The sequence below is a fragment of the Lygodium microphyllum genome, chromosome 24 (genome assembly GCF_053477565.2).
Source record: "Lygodium microphyllum isolate KBCC chromosome 24, Lygodium_microphyllum_v1.1.10, whole genome shotgun sequence".
NCBI classification, from domain to species: Eukaryota; Viridiplantae; Streptophyta; class Polypodiopsida; order Schizaeales; family Lygodiaceae; genus Lygodium; species Lygodium microphyllum.
Genome location: NC_141158.1, coordinates 52,458,795 through 52,469,361, shown reverse-complemented (window position 1 = coordinate 52,469,361; position 10,567 = coordinate 52,458,795).

The following is a 10,567-nucleotide window of genomic DNA, read 5'->3' as shown; positions in this document are numbered from 1 at the left end:
TGTTTGTTTGTATGGGGTGACCCTCGTAAGGTAGCATTCGAGGATGTGAAACAAGAGCTAGCAAGAGCTCCTATTTTAAAAGCACCTAAAAGAGGTGAGGTGTTCTATATATTCTCAGTAGCCACCATGTATAGTATCAGCTCCAAAAGTGGTACCACTCGATTGCTCTTGCTAGCCGGAAGCTAGGGGTATCCGAGATCAATTATATCTACATGGAGAAGTTGTGTCTAGCGATGGTCTTTGGGACCAAGAAATTCAGGCATTATATTCTCTATGAGAAAGTCGTGCTTTATACGAAGGCGGAGGGACTTCGATTATTGATGAATAAGCTACAGCCGCCTGATCGTCTAGCAAAGTGGTTGATCACTTTGTAGGAATTTGATTATGAAATCAGGAGTAAGCCACCAAGGTTGCAAGGCATCGTGGAATGTCTTGTGGACTTTGGGGAGCCAAAAGGATCTGTGTGGCTGAAGGTAGTGACATGGAGTTGTTATTTAAAATAGATACGACATCTATTCCCTCCTGGTATGCTGCAATAACGCATTATTTATCGATGGGAGAGGCGGGATCCGAATTATCTAAAGCTGAGAGAAGGAAAATTAGGTAGCAAGCGTTAAAGTTTGCCTTGATCGCAGGTACATTATATTGGCAAGGGGTTGATGACATCTATCGCCGATGTGTGATGCCTGACGAGGTGCCATTCATTTTGGAAGAGTGCCATGATTCTGCTTGCAGTGGCCATTTTGCTGGACGGCTTATAGCACAAAAGGCTTTAAGAGCAGGTTATTGGTGGCCTGCCATCTTCCAGGATGCGTTTGCGTATGTTAAGAGATGCGATATTTGTCAACGACATGATAGTCGAGAGAATAGAAAACGACCACTCACCCCCTATTATGGCGACACTTCCATTTGAGAAGTGGGGAATAGACTTTGTGGGTCCTATTACTCCGTCGTCGACTGCGCAAAAGAGGTATATCATTGTAGTAACTGACTACTTCACAAAGTGGTCAGAAGCACGTGCAACAAGGAAAGATGATGCTAAAGAAACTGCTAGTTTCCTTTTAGAGCAGATAATATGCCGTTTTGGTCCGCCGAAAGAATTAGTGTTGGACTGCGGAACCCATTTCCTGAATAAGATGATCAAAAGTTTGACAGAGACTTGGCAAATCAAGCATAACAAGACAACCCCATATAACCTGCAAGCCAATGGGCAAGTTGAAAGCACCAACAAGTAGCTTGTGGGCATCCTGTCCAAATTTGTGTCGGAAAAGAAACGGGATTGGGATAAAAAGTTATACGTGGCAATGTGGGGCTATAATACGACCTTCAAACGAGCCACTTGCCATACCCCGTTCAAGTTAGTATATGGGGAGGAGTGTGTCTTGCCTTTAGAGATTGAGTTGCCGACTATTCGGTTTGCCATCAATCATTCTTTGAGTGATGAAGACACACTTTTTGAGCGCTTGACGCCATTGGCACATTTAGATGAGCTTAAGCTACAGAGCTTATTGCACCAAGAAGTGGCAAAGTGCCGAATGAAGCAGCTACACGACCTCAAAGCCAAGAAGTACACCTTCAAGAAAGGACAGCTTGTTCTGTATTATGACGCATGACGTGAATTATTTCCAGGCAAGCTAGAGCCCAAATGGGACGGGTCCTATAGGATCGTTAGAATAGGAAAGAATAAATCCACAGTCTTGTTAGCTGACCCTGAGGGAATAGAATTTAAAAATAAGGATTAATCTTAATAAGATTAAACCTTATTATTTCTGATTGCACTAATACTATGACTGCCTTGCAGGTCTAGGCGAGATCGATCAAATATCTGCAAGGAAATCATGGTAGAGGTTGATGGGTCGTCTGATCCCTTATTTAGAACACCCATATTTAGAACAGAGGTATCATCAGGGAAAGCTCATTTGGTGGAGCAAAGGATACAAGGTGGTTGAGCAAGAAGGCTGGACATTTATTTGGGAGATCAAGGTCTTCTACCATCACTGCCTACAAATTTTGACGAGCATCCTTGTTGAATTCAATGAGGATAGAGGGATGGAGCCTATGGTCCACCCGTTGAATATGCTGAATTTCGATTACCATAATTACGAGTAGAGTTCAGGATGGCGGGATATGTAAACCCTTTATGGACGTACACCTTGTACTTTGATGGGGTGTCCAGGGGTCCATGCAAAAAAGGAAGTGTAGGAGTTGTCATCCGAGACCCCCGATGACACATTGTCATGAAGTTAGCTGCTTATCTCGGGGTGAATTTTACCAATAACATGGCAGAATACAAAGCCCTGATTATGGGTTTGAATATTGCAAAGAAGGGTGGTATCCGTCAGTTATTGGTGAAAGGGGACTCTCAGTTGGTTTTAAATCAACTCAATGGGACATACATGGTACGAAACCCCATCCTTTGCATGTACCATCATACTGCCATAGCCCTGCTAGACGAATTTGATAGAGTGTCTTTTCAGCTGATTCCACAAAATTGGAATCAGTTTGCCGATTCATTGGCTAACCTTGCGTATGAAGAAGACCTCTTCTTTAATTGTGGCCCTTGTCCTGATATATCTATTGACGATGAGACAGGACGTGGTCGTTTGTGGGGTATGCTTTCTGAACATGCCCTCTTTGGGAGACGATGGCTGATCTGGGTGATGCAGAGGGTAGGCGAGACTCATCTGCCTTTATTATCTTGGACCCACAGACTGATTAGATGACATGTGATGCGAACACCTCTTGCGATGTACGCAGGAGGGATGGGTCATAATCTAATGCACCTAGTTTAGGGCTACGAGCCCTGTTCCCCTGGGAATGGTATGCTTTGATGTCTATCATAGTTGTTTCCAGGAGGATGTTGGGCATAGTATTGGTTGATTTCATTAGGCCAAGAGGGCCAATCTATTGGCAAAGTCATGTTTGATTTCATTAGGCCAAGAGGGCCATTTCCCTATCTAGTGCGGGTGCGTTTAATCGGGTTTTTTGTTTTAAGTGTTGTGCTGGACAGGTTTCGTGATTCGTGGAATTTGGTGGAGCCTGGAGGAGCCTTTGCTGAAGCTTCTTGTGGCCAATCCAGGTGATATCTCTCCTTTACGAGTACCTTTCTTTCCTGTTATATGTGTATTTGTACTTGTCGAGGGGATATATTTTTGTTGGGGACCGGCAACCAAGGCATGAAGTCCCAGGTTTAGGCTAAGTATGTCTGAGGGAGGTCGGAGTAGTCATTGCCTCCTGTAAAGACATTGTCAGGCATTGAAAGACCTGTTTTAGAAGGCAGCCCTAGTGGCCCTGTTTTGCTAGCCTGCTAGGTAGCCGTTCTAGGAGTTCTTGTTAGTAGTGAGGCAGTTAGAGAAGCCTGCCAGAAGATAATAATGATGATGCCAAGAAACCATGTACATCTGACAAGATGAATATAAATGCGAAGGTGTGTAAAAAGGGGTTCTAACCCCTATCAAAGAAAAGAAAAGGAATGAAAATGTATAGGCAGTTGATCATCGCCTTGCGAAGGCCTGGTAGGTTCCTGGGGATGAATCAGACCCGGGGCCGATACCTTGTCTTTCGAGGGGTGGCTTCTTGCTGGAAAAAAAAAAGACAAAACAAGGAAGGTTGGAGCGAAAATGAAAGTGAGCGTTAGAAAAGGATTAAGTGTCGCCTTGCGAGGGCTTGGTAGGTTCTTGGGTGTCGAGACAGGTCCTGGGACCGATGCCCTGTTCTCCTTGGGTCACTACGCTTAGCTCCTTCCTTTTTACATGCCCAAGTATGTTAATAAAATAAAAACCCTAAAATAAAGAAATGTACTGAAAGAAAATACTCCTTAATCAGGCTATAGGAGTCCTCGCCTTGTAGGAGCTCCTAGTTGTGTTGTCTTTAGTTGGTAAGTAGTTTAGACTACCACTTAGGGAAACCTCTTTGATAGGTTTTTTTTGTTTGGCTGTGTTGGAGCAGGTGGTCAGTCACTCGCTTCGGATCTTCTATTAGATGATGCTAGGCCTACTCCTTGTGGATGTCATGCCTTGGTTCTGCCAGGGGTAGGGGGAGCATTGTGCTGAGTTTTATTATATATTTATTTTGTATCAATTTGATGCTTCTTTGGTTGTTTATGTGCAGATATGTTTGTGGATTCGACGGGCTGAGTCGCCCTATCCTGTGGTTTTGGATGAATATCCAAGTGATTATATTTTCATGGCAGGAACTGTAAGGATAAATTGCCATGGGAACAAAAGGGATATTTTCCCTAGTAAATGTTATTGGGCTGGTTGCTTCAGCTGTGGTTGATTTCCTAAAGGGATAATTAAGGAAGGATGGCGCTAGCTACCCCCCTAACCAAGGGGATTATGAATCTGCTTCGGTGCCAGGGGGGGCTGTGGTCGTAAATCCCAATGCCTCCGGCCCTACACAAGTGTTCTATGTGACTCGAGATGGGATCTCGAGGCCTTGATACTAGTTATAATGCAGAATCTTGGTAGGATAAACCTTCGGGTTTTTATTTTCGGTATACGAAAGGATTATTTCTGTGGAGGTAGAAAGGGACACTTAGTTCTCCTGTATGGGCAGGAGACAAACATTAATCTGAAGATAATTTAAGGAAGTGTTTGATCTTTTTTTATCTTGTCTTCATGTCTGTGCCCTAAATTGCGTAAAGGAACCTGTGATTAACGGGTTAATTAAGGAAGTTGCTTTTATGTGTCAAACATAATGTGGTAGGTAATTAAATAACTAAAACAACCCCCGAGGAAAGCGTGGTGGATGTGACCGTCGGGTCTATCCTACGACAGGGTGGTCTCGGTTAGCCGAGAGCTTTCCTCAATGGAATTTATTTGATGCGAATGTTAGATAGACAAGGACCTTAGAACTTGTAAGTTAAAAACCTGATTTATACCATTTTAGGGGATCGAAATAGGACTATGCCCTACGGGCAGAGAGGTAAAGCGATGCATCCCTCTCGTTTCCCATTCTCTTTGAACCAAGTGCGGTATGAGTCTGCTTGGGTCTAGTTGTATCTAAGCAAAGTGGAGCGGCTAACGACTGACGCTAGAAGGCTGTTAGGAAGACTCGACTGCTTGGAACCTGGACTCAGGTCCGATCCTAGTGGAAATGGCCGGATAAGTTCCGTTGCGAGGCAAACTCGAGAGACCCTAGTTGGCAAATCCCGTGTCATTCCTTGGGAGTGCTGGGCGGCATCTTCTAGATTGATCTCTTGATGGTCTGCTAAGACGTGTCCCACAATTTGAGGGGCGAGCACGTTACAGTCTTGGATGTATACATTGATGTAGTGACTCTCAGGGATCAACATAGAGCTTGGATTTGCTCTCGAATCATTGGTTGAGCTTGAGCATGCTTCGTATAGAATTTGGATCTTCATCTTTGCTATACTTATGGCATGTACTTTGCTTATGTCTGACCGGTCTTGACATGCTTTGGCCTATGCTAGTACTACATGCCTGTTACATTTTTTGGAGTTGGATGCTACTGAGCCTTGCTTTGGCTTGCTCGGAGCTTACTTTGGCTATTTCTTGGCTTGCTAGAGTTACAGTTTGGATGTACTTGATGTCTATGGATGCTATGTACAGATGCTACGCGGCCTATATGCTCATAAGGTCTTATTGATGCTTGATCTTGTATCTTCTAGCATTGGTGCTATCATATGCCATTGTTGAGCTTCTTTGCTTGATATTTACAGCTTTTGTGCCAATGGGAGTGTCTTGATACAGTTGACAGACATTGAGCAAGTGGTTTACACTACTTGAGCATTTGAATACTTGAGACAGGGATCTTCACTTGGATGTTGCATGGTTGATATGTCGTGGTCCTCACAGATGCACTTGGGCTGATTTGGGTTTTGCACTCCCTGAGCATAAACCTCTTTGTGTCAAGTCTTGCCAGTGTTGTGTATACTTTTCCCTATTACACAGGGGGTGTGTTAACTTACTGACGGATTCTTTTGACATGCTTGGGTGTTTGCTTGATGTTTGTATGATTGTCACATGCTGATTTATACCTGCTTGATGTTGGTTATGGTTTGACAGTCAGTGGTTGACTTGGTGCATTCATTTTGCCTATAGTTTGGTCTCATTTTACCTAGCTATAATTTATTACAACAAGCAGTTATACATGGACTGATGTGGAATTTTCATGCTAAATCATCTTGATTTTATGTACTTTTGACGGTACTTGGTGGGTAGCATCATTAGCTATCAATTCATGGTCATTTTGCCTTGGTTTTGGTGGTATTTTGGCTGCAGAAAACAACAAGCAATTTTGAATTGTTTGTACCATTTTGGATTGTAGTAGTATGGCACCTTCCTCTACTAATAGTGCTATTTTCAACATTACTAAGCTTGATGGTACGAATTATGCCTACTAGAAGAGCCAAGTTTGGGAGGTATTGGTGCAGAAATCTCATATAAAGCCACTAAGGATGCATGGCGAGCAGCTTGAAACTATGACTGATGACGAATGGGATGAGCTTGATAAGTTATGGAACTCCACCCTCATCTTGTCTCTCATTGAATAGGTGTATTACAATGTGGTTGAGGAAGCACAGAGTGTTTGGAAGCTTTGGGATAAAATTAAGAACCTCTATGACAAAAAAAGTCCAGCAAGTTAGATATATTGGTTGAAGCAGCTTATGGACCTACACATGAAGGAGAATATAACAAGATCTTCTCACTTGAGCCAATTCCATGCTATTCTCAAGAACTTGACTTCACAGGGCATTACCTTTAATGATGAGGTTACTCCATTGTTTTTGCTTGGGACTTTGAGTGAGTCATGGGATGTATTTCCCACTGCCTTATGTGCTCCTACTATTATTATGAACTTTCATGATATAGAGAGTGCTCTTCTGTAGAAAGAGATCAATCGTAAGAACTTGGATGCCTCTCGTGTGCCACATGCTTTGACTGTTAGAAGCAGAGATGGTAATGGAAAGAATGATTGTGGGTATGGACATGGTTGAGACTTGCAGAAGTCTAGGTCTAAGTCGCGTGGTAAGTCACGCAACAAGTCTCATGGAAGAAATGCTAATGTGACATATCATCATTGTGGCAAGAAGGGTCACATATGCCCACAATGTCATGAGTTGCGCAATGAGAAACACAAAGAGAAGGGGAAAGACAAAGTACATGAAAATTCCTCCGATTGCAGCATTATGCCTGCAAAGTCTAGGGTAAAAATTGAGGAGACAAATGTCATCCAGAATGATGACTCCAATGGGGAGTACATACTTGTAGCTTGTTCTTGTGATGCTATGCCGTTGACCGAGATTCACTCTATGTATGCACAGTGCTAGATTTTGGATTCTAGTGCTTCATTTCATGTTACACCATGCTGTGAGTGGTTCCATTCCTACTGCACTATCTCTGGTTTAGTTTGCTTGGGTGATGATAGGTCAGTTGCTATTGTTGGCATTGGGGATGTACGTTTGCAGTTCTTTACTAGCAGTACTTTTCTACATCATGTACCTACACTTACACGCAGTCTTATGTCTATAGGACAGCTTGATGATGCTGGATTTCATGCTTCATTTGGGGATTCTGCCTAGAAGATCACCCATGGGAGACTTGTGCTTGCTAGAGGTGCCAAAGCTAGCAGCCTCTATCCTCTTGTAGTTGATGGATCCTTTATTGACCATATTTTGTCAATCAGTTCCATCCCACATGTATCTCTTTGGCATGCCCTTTGGGCCATATATCATTGAAGGAAATGAAATGCTTTTTGATTTTTGCAGTACTTATTATTGCCCCTTGACTATGCATGTTTTGATTCATGTGAGTATTGTCTTTATCGTAGACAGACTAGGAATACACATAAGAAGTCTAGTAGGACATGCATGAGTGAGCCCCTGGCATTGGTACATTTGGATGTTTGTAGGCCCATGCCCTATCAATCTATGGGTGGTGCAAAGTATTTTGTGACATTCATTGATGATTTTTAGTAGAAAGTCTGGGCTTACCCCATTAAGCTTAAGTCAAATGTCTTGGATGTGTTTCAGAGATGGCTTGCATTGGCTGAGAACCAAACTGGGCATAGGCTAATGAAATGCCTTAGGGAGTACAATGGGGGAGAATATGTGTTACATGCCTTTGAGCAGCTATGTGATAAGAGGGGTATTAAGCATCGATTGACCGCTCTTGTATAGCTAGTTGGACAGCTTGGAGTAGCAGTTGGTACACATGACCAAGGTGTTGACATGATGCTAGACATGCAATAAAGCTTGTAGTGAGACAGTCTACTAGAGCAAGATGTCCACCTGATCGATTTGAGCCCTCAACGCATTATGTCTTGGTTACAGATGTAGGAGAGCCTCTCACCTATGATGAGGCTATGTGCAGGGGTGTTAGTCACTCCTGGAAGAGGGCTATATGCAGTCTGAGATGGACTCCATGCATAAGAATATGACTTGGGATTTGGTTGCATTGCCTAACGGCAAGAAGGCTTTGCCATGCAAATGGGTGTACAAGCTGAAAAGTACCCCTGGGCACCCCAAGCCGACTTATAAGGCAAGACTTCTTGCTAAGGGTTTTAAACAGGAGCATGAAGTTGACTTTGATAAAGTCTTTTCTCCTCTGGTCAAGATGACCACTCTACGCATGGTTTTGGCCTTAGTCGTGCAACTTGACTTGGTAGATGTTGAGATATTTGCAATCACACCTACTTCAGTCCCTTTGTGAGGAGCAATGAGGGCTCAGGACTAGAATCCCATATGCACAGTAGGAGAAAGTACCACCATTTAATTCCTATAAAGCATTGTACTTACACTCTTTTTCTAATGGCAATGATAGTACTCTTTTCTTTCTAGCAAAGTGTCAATGTCACTGTCCATACACAAGATTGTGTTTATGAGTCCAAGTCTCAATCTTGGAACCTAATTCACTTGTGTGACAATTTGTCTTTGTCAAGGTCAATGTATTCATGAGTTTCTTCTTTCTCTTTCAACCTCCATAGCTTCCACATCTACCATGCTCTAGATGCCGCACATCTTGACATGGTATCAGATCCCAGTTGGGCATGGGATAACTCCCTTCTCTGCTCTCTCAGTCCCTCTTAACCTTAGGTCAGCTCAAGACCAGCTCATGGTTCCATTTCTCACCTCCATCTCTACTTGACCTTCCTTGGCAGCCATAGCCAACAGCACCCTGTCAACTTGAAGCTCCTGGATCTCTCTCCACGGGTCATATCTGAACCTGATTTCTTTTGGACATTTGTTCCTTGACTCCCAAGGCTTCTCTGTATCACTTAAGAGTTTGACATTGGCCACTCCATAGCTCAGCAGCATTGCTCAAATTGTCAGTCACTCACTGCCATAGCCTAAATCTGTGACCTGCAGGATATACCTTGATTGGAGTCCCGGATCTCCCAACAAAAAGCATATCTCCTCTTGCTTCCTTCTAAGGAATCACTCCTCACATCAGGGCGCTTCATCCTAGCACCAAGAACCATGACATTGGTCACCCTCTGCTCTGGCATTGACGAAATCACAAAAATCTGTCTGGATTGTGCCTGTTCACGGTATTCTTCTCTGCGCGCGCAGTACGGGCTGCGATCTGGACGAGGAGAATAGGGCTTTGGTAGAGCATCACATAAGCTACATTTCCATAAAAAAAGTTTTGAAAATGATCCACCATAGCTCCTGCAATGTCAGAAAGACCAGGCCCCTGTCATGAAACCCTAAAATCCACCATAGCCAATTTTTCACTCAAGCTCAAAAATCTTATCATTTTCTCTCTCCTTCCACCTAGAGCAACACACTACCACTCTGATCTATTGTCCCAGCATCAAGGGGAAGGACCTGGAAATATTGAAGAAGGATCGATGACCCTGAACAAAGAAGATTCAAGCTCAACATCAACATAGACATAGTCTCTGCATAGTGTGTTTTCACACTGTCATTACTTGTGTCTCTTGACACATTGTAATCAACTCTTCCACTGATAAATCTCAAAATTATAGAGTTTATTTGCTACTGTTCCTATAAGTCTAACATGGGCAAAGACTCTCCAACTGGTCGCTTCAAAGGAGTTGGGTTTCACACCTGGGAGACTCGCATCAAACTCATCCTGATGAAGAAGGGCCTCTGGGCCATAACCATTGGAAAAGAAAAGAAGCCTCATGATGCGGATCTTGCTGTAACTTGGCAAAAGAATGATGATAAGGCCCAGGCCATTATCAAACTGGAGCTAGACGACAACTATATCCACCATGTGGATAATTGTGAGACCTCACAGGATACATGGAAGAGACTTGACACCTTGCTCGGTGCACAGTCTAAATCATCAAAGTATGGTCTCCTGATTAAGTTTTTCAGGCTTGAAATGAAGTCCAGCACATCACTTGCCACACATCTAAATTACATGGAAGGACTTCTAACCCAACTTGCAGGAATCAACATTAAAATGGAAGATGTTTGCATCGATGTTCTACTTAAGAGTTTGCCTCCTGAATATAATAATGTATCAACAACTTTAATCAACATGCCAAATCCTGAACTTGTTGATATCTAGGCATCACTGCTAGAAGAGGAAAAGAAGCTAAAAACTAAGGAAGAACCAAGTACCTCTAGAGA